The following is an 18,595-nucleotide window of genomic DNA, read 5'->3' on the forward strand; positions in this document are numbered from 1 at the left end:
ATGCCTTTGTCATCACAATGCTTCACAACATTTTCATCCAAAATTCTCATTGGCCGTTGTCATCACAATGCTCCATGCACTTGTCATCAAAATGCTCCATGACCCTTGTCATCACAATGATCCAAGCCCTTGTCATCAAAACGCTCCATTACCTTTGTCATCACAATCCTCCAAAACACTTGGCATCACAATGCTCCATGCCATTGGCATCACAATTCTCCATGACCCCTGTATTCACAATGCTCCCTGACCCTTGTCATCACAGTGCTCCATGACACCTGTCATCACAATGCTCCATGCCTTTGTCAGCAAAATGCTACATGACCTTGTCATTACAATGCTCTATGCACTTGTCATCACAATACTCCATTATCATTGTCATCACAATCCTCCATGAACTTTGGGATCACATTGTTTCATGCCCTTGTCATCACAATGTTCTATGCTCCTTGAAATCAAAATGATCCATGACCTCTGTCATCACAATGCTCCAAACCCTTGTGATCACAATGTTCCGTAACACTTGTCATCACAACGCTCCATGATGCCTGTCATCACAATACTCCATGCCCTTTTCATCACAATGCTCCATGACCTTTGTCATCACAATTCTCAATACACTTGTCATCACAATGCTCCCTGACACTTGTCGTCAGAATGCTCTTTGAAACCTGTCACGAAATGGCTCCATGCCTTTTTCATCACAATGCCCCACGCCGTTATCATCAAATTGCTCCATGCCATTGTCAGCAAAATACTCCAGAAGCTTGTCATCAGAATGCTCCATGACCTTTGTCATCACAATTATCCATGCACTTGTCAGCACAATGCTCCAAGCCATTGTCATCACTATGCTCAATTACCTTTGTCATCAGAATCCTCCGACACTTGGCATCACAAAACTCCATGCCATTGTCATCACAATGGGCCATTACATATGTCATCACAATGCTCCCTGACACCAGTCTTCACAATATTGCGTGACCTTGTCTTCACAATGCTCCATGCCCTTGTCATCAAAATGCACCATTCCAACTGTCATTGCAACAATCCATGAAACTTTTTAGACCAATGCTCCGTGCACTTGTCATCACAATGCTCCATGCCCTTGTTATCACAGTGCTCCATGACCCATGTCATCACAATGCTCTGTGACGCCTGTCAACTCAATGATTCATGACCTTTGTCATCACAGTGGTCCATGCCCTCGTCATCAACAGTCTCTGTGACCTTTTTAACCTCAATGCTCCATGAAATTTTCATCACAAAGCTCTTTGACCCTTGTCATCACAATACTCTATGCGTTTCTCAGCACAATGCTCCATGACCGTTGTCATCACAATGCTCCTTGCACTTGTCAGCACAATGCTCCATGACTTTTTTCATCACAATTCTCAATACACTTGTCATCACAATGCTCCCTGACTCTTGTCGTCAGAACGCTCCTTGAACCCTGTCACGAAAAGGCTCCAGCCGTTTTCATCACAATGCCCCATGCCATTTTCATCACAATAATCCATGCCATTGTCATCAAAACACTCCACAAGCTTGTCATCCAAATGCTCCATGACCCGTGTCCTCACAATTCTCCATGCACTTGCCAGCACACTGCTCCCTGACCCTTGTCATCACAATGCTCCAAGCCATTGTCATCACAATGCTCCATTACCTTTGTCATCAGAATCCTCCATGACACTTGGCATCACAATGCTCCATGCCATTGTCATCACAATGGGCCATTACATATGTCATCACAATGCTCCCTGACACCAGTCTTCACAATACTGCATGACCTGGTCTTGACAATGCTCCATGCCCTTGTCATCACAATGTGCAATTCTAACTGTCATTGCAATAATGCATGAAATATATTAGACCAATGTTCCATGCCCTTGTTATCACAATGCTCCATGACTCCAGTCATCACAATGCTTCATAACCTTTGTCATCACAATAGTCCATGCCCTCGTCATCAACAGTCTCTGTGACCTTTTTAACCTCAATGCTCCTTGAAATTTTCATCACAATGCTCTTTGACCCTTGTCATCACCATACTCTATGCCTTTAACAGCACAATGCTCCATGACCGTTGTCATCACAATGCTCCATGAGCTTGTCAGCACAGTGCTCCATGACACATCATCACAATGCACCATGCGCTTGTCATCACAGTGCTCCAAACTCTTGTCATCACAATGCTCCATTAACCTTGTCATCACAATGCTCCATGCACTTCTCTTCAATATGCTCTCTCACCACTGATATCACAATGTTGCATCACTATTCATCACAATACTCCCTCACCCCTGTCATCACAATGTTCCATGACTCCTGTCATCACAATGCTACATGCACTTATCATCACAATATTCGATGACCTATGACATCACAATATTCCATAACCCCTGTCATCAAAATGCTCCATTACCTTTTTCATCAAAATGCTCCATGTCCCCTGACATCACAATGCTCCATAGCCCTTGTCATTACAGTGCTCCATGACGCTCGTCATCACAATTATCCATGGTCTTCTCATCACAATGCTCCACGATCTTGCCATCACAATGCTCCATGCCCTGGTCATCACAATGCTCGATGTCCCTTGTCATCACAATTCTCCACGTCCTTGTCATCACAATGCTCCATGACAGTTCTCATCACAATGTTACATGTTTTTGTCATCACAGTTCTCCATGCACATGTCATCGCAATGCCCCATGACCCCTGTCATAGCAAGCTGCATGCTTTGTCATCACAATGCTTCACGACATTTTCATCAAAATTCTCAATGGCCGTTGTCATCACAATGCTCCATGATCCTTGTCATCACAATGCTCCATCCCTTGTCATCACAATGCTCCATTACCTTTGTCATCACAATCCTCCAAAACACTTGACATCACAATGTTCCATGCCATTGTCATCACAATGGAACATGTAATATGCCATCACAATGCTCCCTGACACCTTTCTTCACAATACTGACTGACCTTGTCATCACAATGTGCCATGCCCACTGTCAACACAATTATCCATGAAACTTTTCAGACCAATGCTCCATGCCCCTCTCATCACAATGCTCCATGCCCTTGTCATCACAATTCTCCATGACCCCAGTTCTCGAAATGCTCCGTGACTCCAGTCATCACAAGGCTTCATGACCTGTGTCATCACAATGATCCATGCCCTCATCATCACAAGGCTCTGTGAATTTGTCACCACAATGCTCCATGAACTTTTCATCACAATGCTCCGTAACACTTGTTATCACAATGCTCCGTCCCTTTGTCAACTCAATGCTCCATGACCCTTGTCTTCACAATGTTCCATGCGCTTATCAGCGCAGTTCTCCATGACCCATGTCATCACAATGCTCCATAAACCTTGTCATCACAATGCTCCTTGCACATCTCTTTTTTTTCTTTTTTTTTGTTATTTTGATTAAAGTTTTTATTTATTTATTTATTTATTTTTAAATTTTTTGCTTTATAACAAATTTAAACAGTTATACATATACATATGTTTCCATATCCCCTCCCTTTTGCGTCTCCCTCCCACCCTCCCTATCCCACCCCTCCAGGCGGTCACAAAGCACCGAGCTGATCTCCCTGTGCTATGCGGCTGCTTCCCACTAGCTATCTACCTTACGTTTGGTAGTGTATATATGTCCATGCCGCTCTTTCTCTTTGTCACAGCTTACCCTTCCCCCTCCCCATATCCTCAAGTCCATTCTCTAGTAGGTCTGTGTCTTTATTCCTGTCTTACCACTATGTTCTTCATGACATTTTTTTTTCTTAAATTCCATATATATGTGTTAGCATACAGTACTTCTCTTTCTCTTTCTTACTTACTTCACTCTGTATGACAGACTCTAGGTCTATCCACCTCATTACAAATAGCTCAATTTCATTTCTTTATATGGCTGAGTAATATTACATTGTATATATCTGCCACATCTTCTTTATCCATTCATCCGTTGATGGACACTTAGGTTGTTTCCATCTCCGGGCTATTGTAAATAGGGCTGCTATGAACATTTTGCTACATGTCTCTTTTTGAATTATGGTTTTCTCAGGGTATATGCCCAGTAGTGGGATTGCTGGGTCATATGGTAGTTCTATTTGTAGTTTTTTAAGGAACCTCCATACCGTTCTCCATAGTGGCTGTACCAATTCACATTCCCACCAGCAGTGCAACAGTGTTCCCTTTTTTCCACACCCTCTCCAGCATTTATTGTTTCTAGATTTTTTGATGATGGCCATTCTGACTGGTGTGAGATGATATCTCATTGTAGTTTTGATTTTCATTTCTCTTATGAGTAAAGATGTTGAGCATCCTTTCATGTGTTTGTTGGCAGTCTGTATATCTTCTGTGGAGAAATGTCTATTTAGGTCTTCTGCCCATTTTTGGATTGGGTTGTTTGTTTTTTGTTATTGAGCTGCATGAGCTGCTTATAAATTTTGGAGATTAACCCTTGGTCAGTTGCTTCATTTGCAAATATTTTCTCCAATTCTGAGGGTTGTCTTTTGCTCTTGTTTATTGTTTCCTTTGCAGTGCAAAAGCTTTTAAGTCTCATTACGTCCCATGTGTTTATTTTTGTCTTTATTTCCATTTCTCTAGGAGGTGGGTCAAAAAGGATCTTGCTGTGATTTATGTCTTAGAGTGTTCTGCCTATGTTTTCCTCTAAGAGTTTGATAGTGTCTGGCCTTACATTTAGGTCTTTAATCCATTTTGAGCTTATTTTTGTGTATGGTGTTAGGGAGTGATCTAATCTCATACTTTTACATGTCCCTATGCAGTTTTCCCAGCACCACTTATTGAAGAGACTGTCCTTTCTCCACTGTACATTCCTGCCTCCTTTATCAAAGATAAGGTGACCATATGTCCGTGGGTTTAACTCTGGGCTTTCTATCCTGTTCCATTGATCTATCTTTCTGTTTTTGTGCCAGTACCATACTGTCTTGATTACTGTAGCTTTGTAGTATAATCTGAAGTCAGGGAGCCTGATTCCTCCAGCTCCATTTTTCGTTCTCAAGATTGCTTTGGCTATTCGGGGTCTTTTGTGTTTCCATACAAATTGTGAATTTTTTTGTTCTAGTTCTGTGAAAAATGCCAGTGGTAGTTTGATAGGGATTGCATTGAATCTGTAGATTGCTTTGGGTAGTAGAGTCATTTTCACAATGTTGATTCTTCCATTCCAAGAACATGGTACATCACTCCATCTATTTGTATCATCTTTAATTTCTTTCATCAGGGTCTTATAATTTTCTGCATACAGTTCTTTTGTCTCCTTAGGGAGGTTTATTCCTAGATATTTTATTCTTTTTGTTGCAATGGTAAATGGGAGTGTTTCTTGATTTCACTTTCAGATTTTTCATCATTAGTATATAGGAATGCCAGAGATTTCTGTGCATTAATTTTGTATTCTGCAACTTTACCAAATTCATTGATTAGCTCTAGTAGTTTTCTGGTAGCATCTTTAGGATTCTCTATGTATAGTATCATGTCATCTGCAAACAGTGACAGCTTTACTTCTTCTTTTCCGATTTGGATTCCTTTTATTTCCTTTTCTTCTCTGATTGCTGTGTCTAAAATTTCCAAAACTAGGTTGAATAAGAGTGGTGAGAGTGGGCAACCTTGTCTTCTTCCTGATCTTAGTGGAAATCGTTTCATTTTTTCACCATTGAGGACGATGCTGGCTGTGGGTTTGTCATATATGGCCTTTATTATGTTGAGGAAAGATTCCTCTAGGCCTACTTTCTGCAGGGTTTTTATCATAAATGGGTGTTGAATTTTGTCGAAAGCTTTCTCTGCATCTATTGAGATGATCATATGGTTTTTCTCCTACAATTTGTTAATATGGTGTATCACGTTGATTGATTTGCTTATATTGAAGAATCCTTGCATTCCTGGAATAAACCCCACTTGATCATGGTGTATGATCCTTTTAATGTGCTGTTGGATTCTGTTTGCTAGTATTTTGTTGAGGATTTTTGCATCTATGTTCATCAGTGATATTGGCCTGTAGTTTTCTTTCTTTGTGACATCCTTGCCTGGTTTTTGTATCAAGGTGATGGTGGCCTCATAGAATGAGTTTGGGAGTGTTCCTCCCTCTGATATATTTTGGAAGAGTTTCAGAAGGAGAGGTGTTAGCTCTTCTCTAAATGCTTGATAGAATTCGCCTGTGAAGCCATCTGGTCCTGGGCTTTTGTTTGTTGGAAGGTTTTTTATCACAGTTTCAATTTCAGTGCTTGTGACTTGTCTGTTCATATTTTCTGTTTCTTCCTGATTCAGTCTTGGCAGGTTGTGCATTTCTAAGAATTGGTCCATTTCTTCCAGGTTGTCCATTTTATTGGCATAGAGTTGCTTATAGTAATCTCTCATGATCTTTTGTATTTCTGCAGTGTCAGTTGTTACTTCTCCTTTTCTATTTCTAATTCTATTGATTTGAGTCTTCTCCCTTTTTTTCTTGATGAGTCTGGCTAATGGTTTATCAATTTTGTTTAGCTTCTCAAAGAACCAGCTTTTAGTTTTATTGATCTTTGCTATCGTTTCCTTCATTTCTTTTTCATTTATTCCTGATCTGATTTTTATGATTTCTTTCCTTCTGCTAAATTTGGGATGTTTTTGTTCTTCTTTCTCTAATTGCTTTAGGTGCAAGGTTAGGTTGTTTATTCGAGATGTTTCCTGTTTCTTAAGGTGGGATTGTATTGCTATAAACTTCCCTCTTAGTACTGCTTTTGCTGCATCCCATAGGTTTTGGGTCGTCGTGTCTCCATTGTCATTTGTTTCTAGGTATTTTTTAATTTCCTCTTTGATTTCTTCAGTGATCACTTCGTTATTCAGTAGTGTATTGTTTAGCCTCCATGTGTTTGTATTTTTTACAGCTCTTTTCCTGTAATTGATATCTAGTCTCATAGCATTGTGGTCGGAAAAGATACTTGATACAATTTCAATTTTCTTAAATTTACCAAGGCTTGATTTGTGACCCAAGGTATGATCTATCCTGGAGAATGTTCCATGAGCACTTGAGAAAAATGTGTATTCTGTTGTTTTTGGATGGAATGTCCTATAAATATCAATTAAGTCCATCTTGTTTAATGTATCATTTAAAGCTTGTGTTTCCTTATTTATTTTCATTTTGGATGATCTGTCCATTGGTGAAAGTGGGGTGTTAAAGTCCCCTACTATGAGTGTGTTACTGTCGATTTCTCCTTTTATGGCTGTTAGTATTTGCCTTATGTATTGAGGTGCTCCTATGTTTGGTGCATAAATATTTATAATTGTTATATCTTCTTCTTGGATCGATCCCTTGATCATTAGGTAGTGTCCTTCTTTGTCTCTTCTAGTAGTCTTTATTTTAAAGTGTATTTTGTCTGATATGAGAATTGCTACTAGAGCTTTCTTTTGGTTTCCATTTAAATGGAATATCTTTTTCCATCCCCTTACTTTCAGTCTGTATGTGTCTCTAGGTCTGAAGTGGGTCTCTTGTAGACAGCATATATATGGGTCTTGTTTTTGTATCCATTCAGCCAATCTGTATCGTTTGGTGGGAGCATTTAGTCCATTTACATTTAAGGTAATTATCTATATGTATGTTCCTGTTCCCATTTTCTTAATTGTTTTGGGTTCGTTATTGTAGGTCTTTTACTTCTGTTGTGTTTCTTGCCTAGAGAAGTTCCTTTAGCATTTGTTGTAAAGCTGGTTTGGTGGTGCTGAACTCTCTCAGCTTTTGCTTGTCTGTAAACGTTTTAATTTCTCCATCAAATCTGAATGAGATCCTTGCTGGGTAGAGTAATCTTGGTTGCAGGTTTTTCTCCTTCATCACTTTAATTATGTCCTGCCACTCCCTTCTGGCTTGTAGAGTTTCTGCGGAGAGATCAGCTGTTATCCTGATGGGGATTCCCTTGTGTGTTATTTGTTGTTTTTCCCTTGCTGCTTTTAATATGATTTCTTTGTGTTTAATTTTTGACAGTTTGATTAATATGTGTCTTGGCGTATTTCTCCTTGGATTTATTCTGTATGGGACTCTCTGTGCCTCCTGGACTTGATTAACTATTTCCTTTCCCTTATTAGGGAAGTTTTCACCTATAATCTCGTCAAATATTTTCTCAGTCCCTTTCTTTTTCTCTTCTTCTTCTGCAACCCCTATAATTCGAATGTTGGTGCGTTTAATGTTGCCCCAGAGGTCTCTGATACTGTCCTCTGTTCTTTTCATTCTTTTTTCTTTATTTTGCTCTGCAGCAGTTATCTCCACTATTTTATCTTCCACCTCACTTATCCGTTCTTCTGCCTCAGTTATTCTGCTATTGATCCCATCTAGAGTATTTTTTATTTCATGTATTGTGTTTTTAATTGATGCTTGATTCATCTTTAGTTCTTCTAGGTCCTTGTTAACTGTTTCTTGCATTTTGTCTATTCTATTTCCAAGATTTTGGATCTGGGAAATAGAATCTCTGATCATCTTTACCATCATTATTCTGAATTCCTTTTCAGGTAGACTGCCTATTACCTCTTCATTTGTTATTTCTGGTGGGTTTTTATCTTGCTCCTTCTCCTGCTGTGTGTTTTTCTGTCTTCTCATTTTGCTTATGTTACTGTGTTTGGGGTCTCCTTTTTGCAGGCTGCAGGTTCATAGTTCCCGTTGTTTTTGGTGTCTGTCCCCAGTGGCTAAGGTTGGTTTAGTGGGTTGTGTAAGCTTCCTGGTGGAGGGGACTAGTGCCTGTGTTCTGGTGGATGAGGCTGGATCTTGTCTTTCTGGTGGGCAGGTCCACGTCTGGTCGTGTGTTTTGGGGTGTCTGCAGACTTTTTATGATTTTAGGCCACCTCTCTGCTAATGGGTGGCGTTGTGTTCCTGTCTTGCTAGTTGTTTGGCTTAGGGTGTCCAGCACTGTAGCTTGCTGGTCGTTGAGTGAAGCTGGGTGCTGGTGTTGAGATGGAGATCTCTGGAAGATTTTTGCCGTTTGATATTATGTGGAGCAGGGAGGTCTCTTGTGGACCAGTGTCCTGAAGTTGGCTCTCCCACCTCAGAGGCACAGCACTGACACGGGGCTCCTCAATTTGGGATGATGTGTTGTCTATTCATGTATTCCACAGTTGCAGGGTACATCAAGTTGATTGTGGAGCTTTAATCTGCTGCTTCTGAGGCTGCTGGGAGAGGTTTCCCTTTCTCTTCTTTGTTCTCACAGCTCCTGGGTCTCAGCTTTGGATTTGGCCCCACCTCTGTGTGTAGGTTGCCGGAGGGTGTCTTTTCTTCGCTCAGACAGGACAGGGTTAAAGGAGCAGCCTCTTCTAGGACAGTGGCTCACTCAGTCTGGGCGGGAGGAAGGGGCACGGAGTGCGGGGCGAGCCTGCAGCGGCAGAGGTCGGCGTGACGTTGCACCAGCCTGAGGCGCGCTGTGTGTTCTCCCAGGGAAGCCGCCCCTGGATCCCGGGACCCCGGCAGTGGCGGGCTGCACAGGCTCCCGGAAGGGCGGTGTGGGCAGTGACCTGCGCTCGCACTCAGGCTTCTTGGCGGTGGCAGCAGAAGCCCCAGCGTCCCACGCCCGTCACTGGGCTCCGCGCTTTCAGTCGCGACTCGCGCCCGTCTGTGGAGCCCCTTTAAGCAGCGCTCTTAATCCCCTCTCCTCGCTCACCAGGAAACCAAGAGGGAAGAAAAAGACTCTTGCCTCTTCGGCAGCTCCAGAGTTTTCCCGGACTCCCTCCCGGCGAGCTGTGGCACATTAGCCCCCTTCAGGCTGAGTTCTCGCCGCCTGCCCCAGTCCTCTCCCTGCACTCTGACCGAAGCCCGAGCCTCAGCTTCCAGCGCTGTGCGCCCCGGAAGGCGAGCAGACAAGCCTCTCGGGCTGGTGAGTGCCGCTCGGCACCGATCCTCTGTGTGGGGATCTCTCCGCTTAGCCCTACCCAGGTATGTGGGGGGTTACCTGCCTTTTGGGAGGTCTGGGGTCTTCTGCCAGCGTTCAGTAGGTGTTCTGTAGGAGTTGTTCCACGTGTAGCTGTATTTCTGGTGTATCCGTGGGGAGGAAGGTGATCTCCGCGTCTTACTCTTGCGCCATCTTACACGGAAGTCCTCCTTGCACGTCTTATCAAAGTGCTCTCTCACCACTGATATCAAAATGTTCCCTCACTAGTCATCACAATACACCCACTCCCCTGTCATCACAGTGGTCCATAACACCTGTCATGAAAATGTTCCATGACCCCTGACATCACAATGTTCCATAAACCCTGTCATCAAAACGTTCCATGACCCTTTTCATCAAATTTCTCCATGATCCTGTCATCAAAATGCTCCCTGCCCTTCGCATCACAATGCACAACACCCTTGTAATCAAAATGCTCCATGACATTCTCATCACAAAGATCCATGGCCCCTGGCATTACAGTGCTCCATGTCATTGTCATCACAATGCTCCATGATCGCTCTCATCACATTGTTCCATTCCCTTGTCGTCACAAAGCTCCATGACCCATGTCATCAGAATGCCCCATTGCATTCTCATCACAGTGCTCCATGCACTTACCATCACAATGCTCCATTACACCTGTCATCACAATGCTCCAAGACCACTGTAATCACAATGCTCCATGCCACTTTTCATCTCAATGCTCCATGAACACTGTCATCACAGTGCACCATGCCCACCATCATAATGCTTCATGCTATTGTCATCACAATGAAATCATAATGCTCCATGACCTCTCTCATCACAATTCTCCAAATCCTTGTGATCAAAATGTTCCATAACACTTATCATCACAACGCCCCATGACGCTCGTCATCACAATTATCCATGGTCTTCTCATCGCAATGCTCCATGACATTTGTCACCACATTGCTCAATACCCTTGTCATCACAATGCTCCCTGACTCTTTTCGTCAGTATGCTCCTTGAACCCGGTGATGACAAGGTTTCATGGCCTTCTCATCCCAATGCTCCATGCCCTTGTCATCACAGTGCTCCACAACCCCTGTAATCACAATGCTCCATGCCCCTTTTCATCAGAATATTCCATGAGACATATCATCACAAGGCTCCATGGTCTTCTCATCACAATGCTCCAGTACGTTGTCATCACAATGCTCCATGACACCTGTCATCACAATACTCCATGAACATTTTCAGCCCAATGCTCCATGACCTTCTCATCACAATGCTCCATGACCCATATCATTACAATGCTCCATGACCCCTGTCATCACAACGCTCCATGTCCCTTGTCATCACAATACTCCATGAACTCTTTCATCCCAATGCTTCATGACCCTTGTCATCACAATGCTCCATGACCCCTGTATTCACAATGCTCCATGACGCTTGTCATCTCAGTTCTCCATGACACCTGTCATCACAATGCTCCATGCCTTTGTCAGAAAAATGCTATATGACATTGTCATTACAATGCTCTATGAACTTGTCATCACAATACTCCATTACCATTGTCATCACAATCCTCCATGAACCTTGGAATCACATTGTTTCATGCCCTGTCATCACAATGCTCCATGCTCCTTGAAATCAAAATGATCCATGACCTCTGTCATCACAATGCTCCAAACACTTGTGATCACAATGTTCCATAACACTTGTCATCACAACGCTCCATGATGCCTGTCATCACAATACTCCATGCCCTTTTCATCACAATGCCCCATGACCTTTGTCATCACAATTCTTAATACACTTGTCATCACAATGCTCCCTGACACTTGTCGTCAGAATGCTCCTTGAACCCTGTCACGAAATGGCTCCATGCCTTTTTCATCACAATGCTCCATGCCATTTTCATCACAATGCTCCATGCCATTGTCATCAAAATACACCACAAGCTTGTCATCAGAATGCTCCATGTCCCTTGTCATCACAATTCTCCATGCACTTGTCAGCACAATGCTCCCTGACCCTTGTCATCACAATGCTCCATGCCGTGTCATCACAATGCTCCATTACATTTGTCATCAGAATCCTCCATGACACTTGGCATCACAATGCTCCATGCCATTGTCATCACAATGGGCCATTACATATGTCATCACAATGCTCCCTGACACCTGTCTTCACAATACTGCATGACCTGGTCATCACAATGCTCCATGCCATTGCCATCACAATGTGCCATTCCAACTGTCATCGCAATAATCCATGAAACTTATTAGAACAATACTCCATGCCCTTTCATCACAATGCTCTATGAACCCTGTCATTAAAATGCTACATGACTCCAGTCATCACAAGGCTTCATGACCTGTGTCATCACAATGATCAATGCCCTCATCATCACAAGGCTCTGTGAACTTTGTCACCACAATGCTCCATGAACTTTTCATCACAATGCTCCGTGACACTTGATATCACAATGCTCCGTCCCTTTGTCAACTCAATGTGCCATGACCCTTGTCATCACAATGTTCCATGTGATTGTCAGCGCCGTGCTCCCTGACCCATGTCATCACAATGCGCCATGCGCTTGACATCACAATGCTCCACAATATTATCATCACAATGCTCCATAAACCTTATCATCACAATGCTCCATGCACTTCTTATCAATATGCTCTCTCACCACTGATATCAAAATATTCCCTCACTAGTCATCACAATACACCCACTCCCCTGTCATCCCAGTGGTCCATAACCCCTGTCATGGAAATGTTCCATGACCCCTGATATCACAATGTTCTATAACCCCTGTCATCAAAATTTCCATGACATTTTTCATCAAATTGCTCCATGACCCTGTCATCACAATGCTCCCTGCCCTTCACAACAGAATGCACCACAGCCTTGTCATCAAAATGCTCCCTGACCATTGTCATCACAAAGCTCCATGACCCTTGGCATCACAATGCTCCATGCCCTTGTCATCATAATGCTCCATGAACCCTCTCATCACATTGTTACATGCCCTTGTCATTACAGGATCCATGATGCTTTTCATCACTATGCTCTATGCCATTCTTCTCACAATGCTCCATGCGCTTGTCATTACAATCCTCCACGACCCGTGTATCACTGTGTTCTTTGCCCTTGTCATCACAATGCTCCTTGCCCCCTCTCATCACAATAATCCATGAAATATTTCAGACCAATGCTCCATGACCTTGTCATCACAGTGCTCCTTTACCCCTGTCATAACAATGCTCCATGACACCTGCCATCACAATATTCCACAGCCTTGTCATCACAAGGCTCCATGAGCCTTGTATTCACAATGCTCCAAGACCCCTGTAATCACAATGTTCCATGCACTTGTCATCACAAAGCTTCATGACACATGTCATCAGAATGCTCCATGGCCTTCTCATTCACGATGCTCCATGCCCTTGTCATCACAATGCTCGAAGACCCTTGTAATCACAATGTTCCATGCCCCTTTTCATCTCAATGCACCATGAACCCTGTCATCACAATGCACCAAGCCCATCATCATAATGCTTCATGCTATTGTCATCACAATGAAATCAAATTCTCCATGACCTCTGTCATCACAATGCTCCAAATCCTTGTGATAAAAATGTTCCATAACACTTATCATCACAACGCCCCATGACGCTAGTCATCACAATTATGCATGGTCTTCTCATCACAATGCTCCTTGAACAATGTCATCAGAGTGCTCAATACCCTTGTCATGACAATGCTCCCTGACACTTGTTGTCAGTATCCTCCATGAACCCTGTCATGACAAGGCTCCATGCCTTTTTCATCACAATGTTCCATGCCCTTTTCCTCACAGGGCTCCAAGCTCCCTGTAATCACAATGCTCCATGCCCTTGTCATCACAAATCTCCGTGATGCATGTCATCAGAATGCTCCCTGGTCTTCTCATGCCATGCTCCATGCCCTTGTCATCACAGTGCTCCACGACCCCTGTAATCACAATGCTCTATGCCCCTTTTCATCAGAATGCTCCATGAGACTTGTCATCACAAGGCTCCATGGTCTTCTCATCACACTGCTCTAGTACCTTGTCATCACAATGCTCCATGACAACTGTCATCACAATACTCCATGAACATTTTCAGCCCAATGCTCCATGACCTTCTCATCACAATGCTCCATGACCACTGTAATCACAACGCTCCATGAACCCTGACAACACAATGATCCGGGACTCTTGTCATCAAAATGTTCCATTCCCTTGTCATCCCACTGCTCCATGACACCTTTAATCACAATGCTCCATGACGCTTATCATCACAGTGTCCCATGAACATTGTCATCACAATGTTCCATGCCTTTCTCAGCAAAATGCTACATAATCTTGTCATCACAATGCTCCATGAGCTTGTCATCACAGTCCTCCATGACCCTTGGGATCACATTGCTTCATGTCCTTGTCATGTCTCTCTTGCCTTTCTGCTTTTTAAAGATTTTCGGATGTCCCTTTTGACTGCTGGGTCGTGACAATTCTTTGTAGTGTGGATTTGCATTGCATGCTTGCTTGATTGGCAATAAAGGGTGTATGCATTTTTTACTGAATATATTCAGGTGAAAAGCCATACACCGTTTTTGCCAAGTGCATCACTGTCGAAGTTGTGATGCTTTCCCTGTGCTTTAAAAGCGATTCCAATTTACCTCATGCAATATGTTTTGTGCAATTCTGCCTCATTTTAAAGTCCGCTTCATTGCCTTCTCTCAACAGATTTTTGGAAGAGAGTAGTCCTTTATAACTCTGCAGGTTTGTGAATTGCTGTGTCCCTGAGCTCCAATTTTCAAATCCCATTTTTGGGAGCTGACTGCAAATCCACAATTTTGATTCAGGACCTATACTGGTTCCAGGGGTGGCTATACTGTTCCCTACGAGTGGCTGAGGCTTTGGTTAATTCTTCTTCCTGACGGGAATTTAGAGTGACATGTGCCCGTCCAAATGCCTACATCTACTCTCTAATTGGTTTTCCCTCTTCCCTTTCATCCTCTGCACAATTAGCAAACTGTGTGAACCAGGAGGTTATAGGGGCTAACTCTCCTAAGTTGGGAAATTGATAGTAAGGCAGTTGGAATGCCAACCTGGAGCACAAGCAGAGGAAAAATTAGAAAACTTTTAGAAACCTTTCACCATCACAGTGTGTCCATTCTCTAGGTTTCCCATACATGTTATAACTGTAGTGATATTCCCTTCTACATGGAGATTTGGGAATCATGGAATGGTGTCATGCATTACTACTTTAAAGGTTCTGCATTTTCTATCCCAATCTCACCAGTCCTCTCAGTCCCAAGTGTCCAGCCTTATGTCTCATTCAGTTGTCTTTGCAGATAGGGTCATTCCAGGTTTCATCAGAACCCCTGAAGGAATTGTGTAAGAATTTCTCTGTTCTTTTGTTTGGTTTTTGAAATTCGTTTTTATAATGGGGTTGAGCTGATTTTCACTGACGTGTTTATGCCGGTGTAGACAAACTTGATTCCCTTACGGAGACATATCAATACATGGGTTTTAAGATACTTACAAGTCAGATATATTCCTATGCGGGGAATATGGGTTTTGAGTCCCGTTCACTGAGGAAGGTGTAGGTCTTGTCTCTTCTGTATTTGGTTTATGGAATGTTACCTGTGCTAATATCAAACTCTGGTTTTATGCATCACCCCACATCTCCTTTCCCTTTAAGCAGGCATAAGAGTGTTTTCTAAATGTGAGACTCTGTTCTCTTTCTTATTTCAGTACATGTGTTGTGATGTTGACATTCCCTCTGTAAGTGATATCTTATGATAAGATTCTTTTTTTCTGTGTGACTAATTTCCATTAGAATCATCATACCTAAATCCACTCATTATGCTCCTACTGGCCTTATGACATTGATTTCACGTCTGAGTGAAATTCCGTTGTACAAAATTATGACAAGGTCTTTATGCATTTCTCTTTTTCCTGGGATAATTTAGGTGTACCGAAGTTGAGGTTCTTGTATGCAGAGCTGCCCTAAACTTTGGGGTGCCTGTGTCTTGTCGATATTTAGTCTTCCCAAGTTATATGCCCATGAGTTGAAGTCCCCTTTTTGCGGGGGCTTTGCATTTTAGATGTTTTAGGAAACAGCATACACTTGTTCAGAGTGGCTCTTGGATATTTATACCCCACCCATCAGTGTGACTAGGCTCCCTGTTCTCCCTGACCTCTCCTGAATTTCTGGTTTTTACACATTTTGCGGATATCCCTTTTGATCGGTGGGAATTGATACTTCTGTGTAGTGCAGATTTGCAATGCCCGCTTGCTTGCTTGGCAAAAAAAGGGTGTATGTGTTTTCTCCTGAATATATTCAGGAGAAAGTGCATAGGCACTTTTTGGCCAAGTGCATCATTGTCGACGTTGTGCCCCTCTTCATGTGCTTTAAAGGTGATTCTTACGTACCTCTTGAAATCTGTTTCCTGCTATTCCGCCTCTCTTTCAAGTCAGCCTAGATGCCTTCCCTCAACAGATTTTTCGATGATAGTTGTCCTTTATTACTCTGCCAGTTTGTGAATTGCAGTGCCCCTGAGCTCCATTTTTCAACTCGTATTTGTGAGCTGAACGCAAGTCTAAAATTTTGGTTCGGGACCTATACTGGTTCCCAGCAGGTGGCTGAGACTTTGGTTAATTCTTCTTCCTGCCAGGCGATTAGAGTGACATGGTCCCGTCCAAATGCCTAACAGCTACTATCTCATTGGTTCTCCCTATTCCCTTTCAGAGTCTGCCAAATTGGCAACCTGTGAGAACCAGGAGTTTAAAGGGCCTGTCTCTCCAAGTTGGCAGATTAATAGTAAAGCAGTTGGAGAGTCAAAACGGAGCACCAGGAGAGGGACTATTACTTGAGTTTTAGAAACCTTTCGTATTCACAGTGTGTCCGTGCTCTAGGTTTCCCGTACATGTTATAGCTGTAGTAATATTCCCTTCAACCTGGAGAGTTGGGACCCATGGAATGGGTGCCACACATTATTGCTTTAAAGGGTCTGCATTTGCTAAACCAATCTCACCAATCCTCTCAGTCCCAAGTGTACAGCCTTATGCCACATCCAGCTGTCGTTCTAGATATGGTCATTCCAGGTTTCATCGAAACCCGGAAGGAATTGTAAGGGATTTCCCTGTTTTTTTGTTTTGTTTTGAAATTACTGTTTATAGTGGGTTTGAGCTGATTCTCTCTGCCATGTTTATGCCAGTCTAGACACACTTGATTCCCTTACGGAGACATTTCAAGACATAGGTTTTAAGATTCTTACTAGTCAGATATATTCCTCTGTGGGAAATATGGGGTTTTGAGTCCCTTTCACTGAGGAAGGTGTAGGTCTTTTCTGATCCATAGATGGTTTTTTGAACGGTACCTGTCCTTATATCAAACTGTGGTTTTATGCATCACCCCACCTCTCCTTCCCCCTTAAGCAGGCAAAAGAGTGTTTCCTAAATGTGAGACTCTGTTCTCTTTCCTAACTCATTTCATGGGTAGCCATGTTTACAGGATCTTCATAAGTGATATCTTATGCTAAGTTTCTTTTTCTGTTTGACTTATTTCACTTAGAATCATCGTACCTGAATCCACTCATTTTGAAGCTACTGCCCTTATCACATTGATTTCATGGCTGAGGGATATTCCATCGTACGTAAGTACCACAATTTCTTGAAGCACTTTTGTCTTTCCTGGGATATTTAAGGTGTACCCAAGTTGAGGTTCTTATAAGCAGTGAAGCCCGAAATTTTGCGGTGGTTGTGTCTTATTGATTTTCAGTTTTCCCAAGGTATTTTCCATAGACTGGAAGTGCCCTTGGCTCTGTAGCTCTGTTGTTTACTTGCTTTAGTGAACAAAATGCACTCCTCCAGAGAGGCAGTTGGCAATTTACATCCCGCCCATCAGCATAACAAACCTCCCTGTTCTCCAGGGCCTCTCTTGCCATTCTGCTTTTTACACATTTTTTGCATGTCCCTTTTGACCGGTTTGAAGTGATACTCCTTTGTAGTGCAGATTTCCATTTCCTGCTTGCTTGCTTGGCCAAATAGGGCGTATGAGTTTTCTCCTGAATATATTCAAGAGAAAATGCATACGCCCTTTTTGACCAAGTGCATCATTGTCGAAGTTGGGCACCTCTACCTGTGCTTTAAAGGTGATTCCAACGTACTTCTTGAAATCTGTTTCCTGCTATTCTGCCTCGCATTCAGGTCTGCATCGTTGCCTTAACTCAATAGATTTTTGGACGATAGTTGTCCATTAGTACTGTGACTGTTTGTCAATTGCTGTGCCCCTGAGCTCCATTTTTCAACTCGTTTTTTGTGAGCTGAACGCAAGTCCAAAATTTTGGTTCAGGACCGATACTGCCGGGAAATTAGAGTGACCTGTGCCCATGCAAATGCCTAACAGCTATTCTCTCATTGGTTCTCCCTCTTTCCTTTGATCCTCGGCCAAATTGGCAACCTGTGCGAACCAGGAGGTTAAAGGGGCTGTCTCTCCACCTTGGCAGATTGACAGTAAAGCAGTTGGAATATCAAACCGGACCTCCAGGATAGGGACTATTCTTTGAGTTTTAGAAACCCTTTGTATTCTCAGTGTGTCCATTCTCTAGGGTTTCCGTACATGTTATAGGTGTAGTAATATTCCCTACAACCTGGAGAGTTGAGACCCATGGAATGGGTGCCATGC

This window comes from Mesoplodon bidens (assembly GCF_964165515.1).
Source record: "Mesoplodon bidens genome assembly, contig: HAP1_SCAFFOLD_34, whole genome shotgun sequence".
Lineage (NCBI taxonomy): Eukaryota > Metazoa > Chordata > Mammalia > Artiodactyla > Ziphiidae > Mesoplodon > Mesoplodon bidens.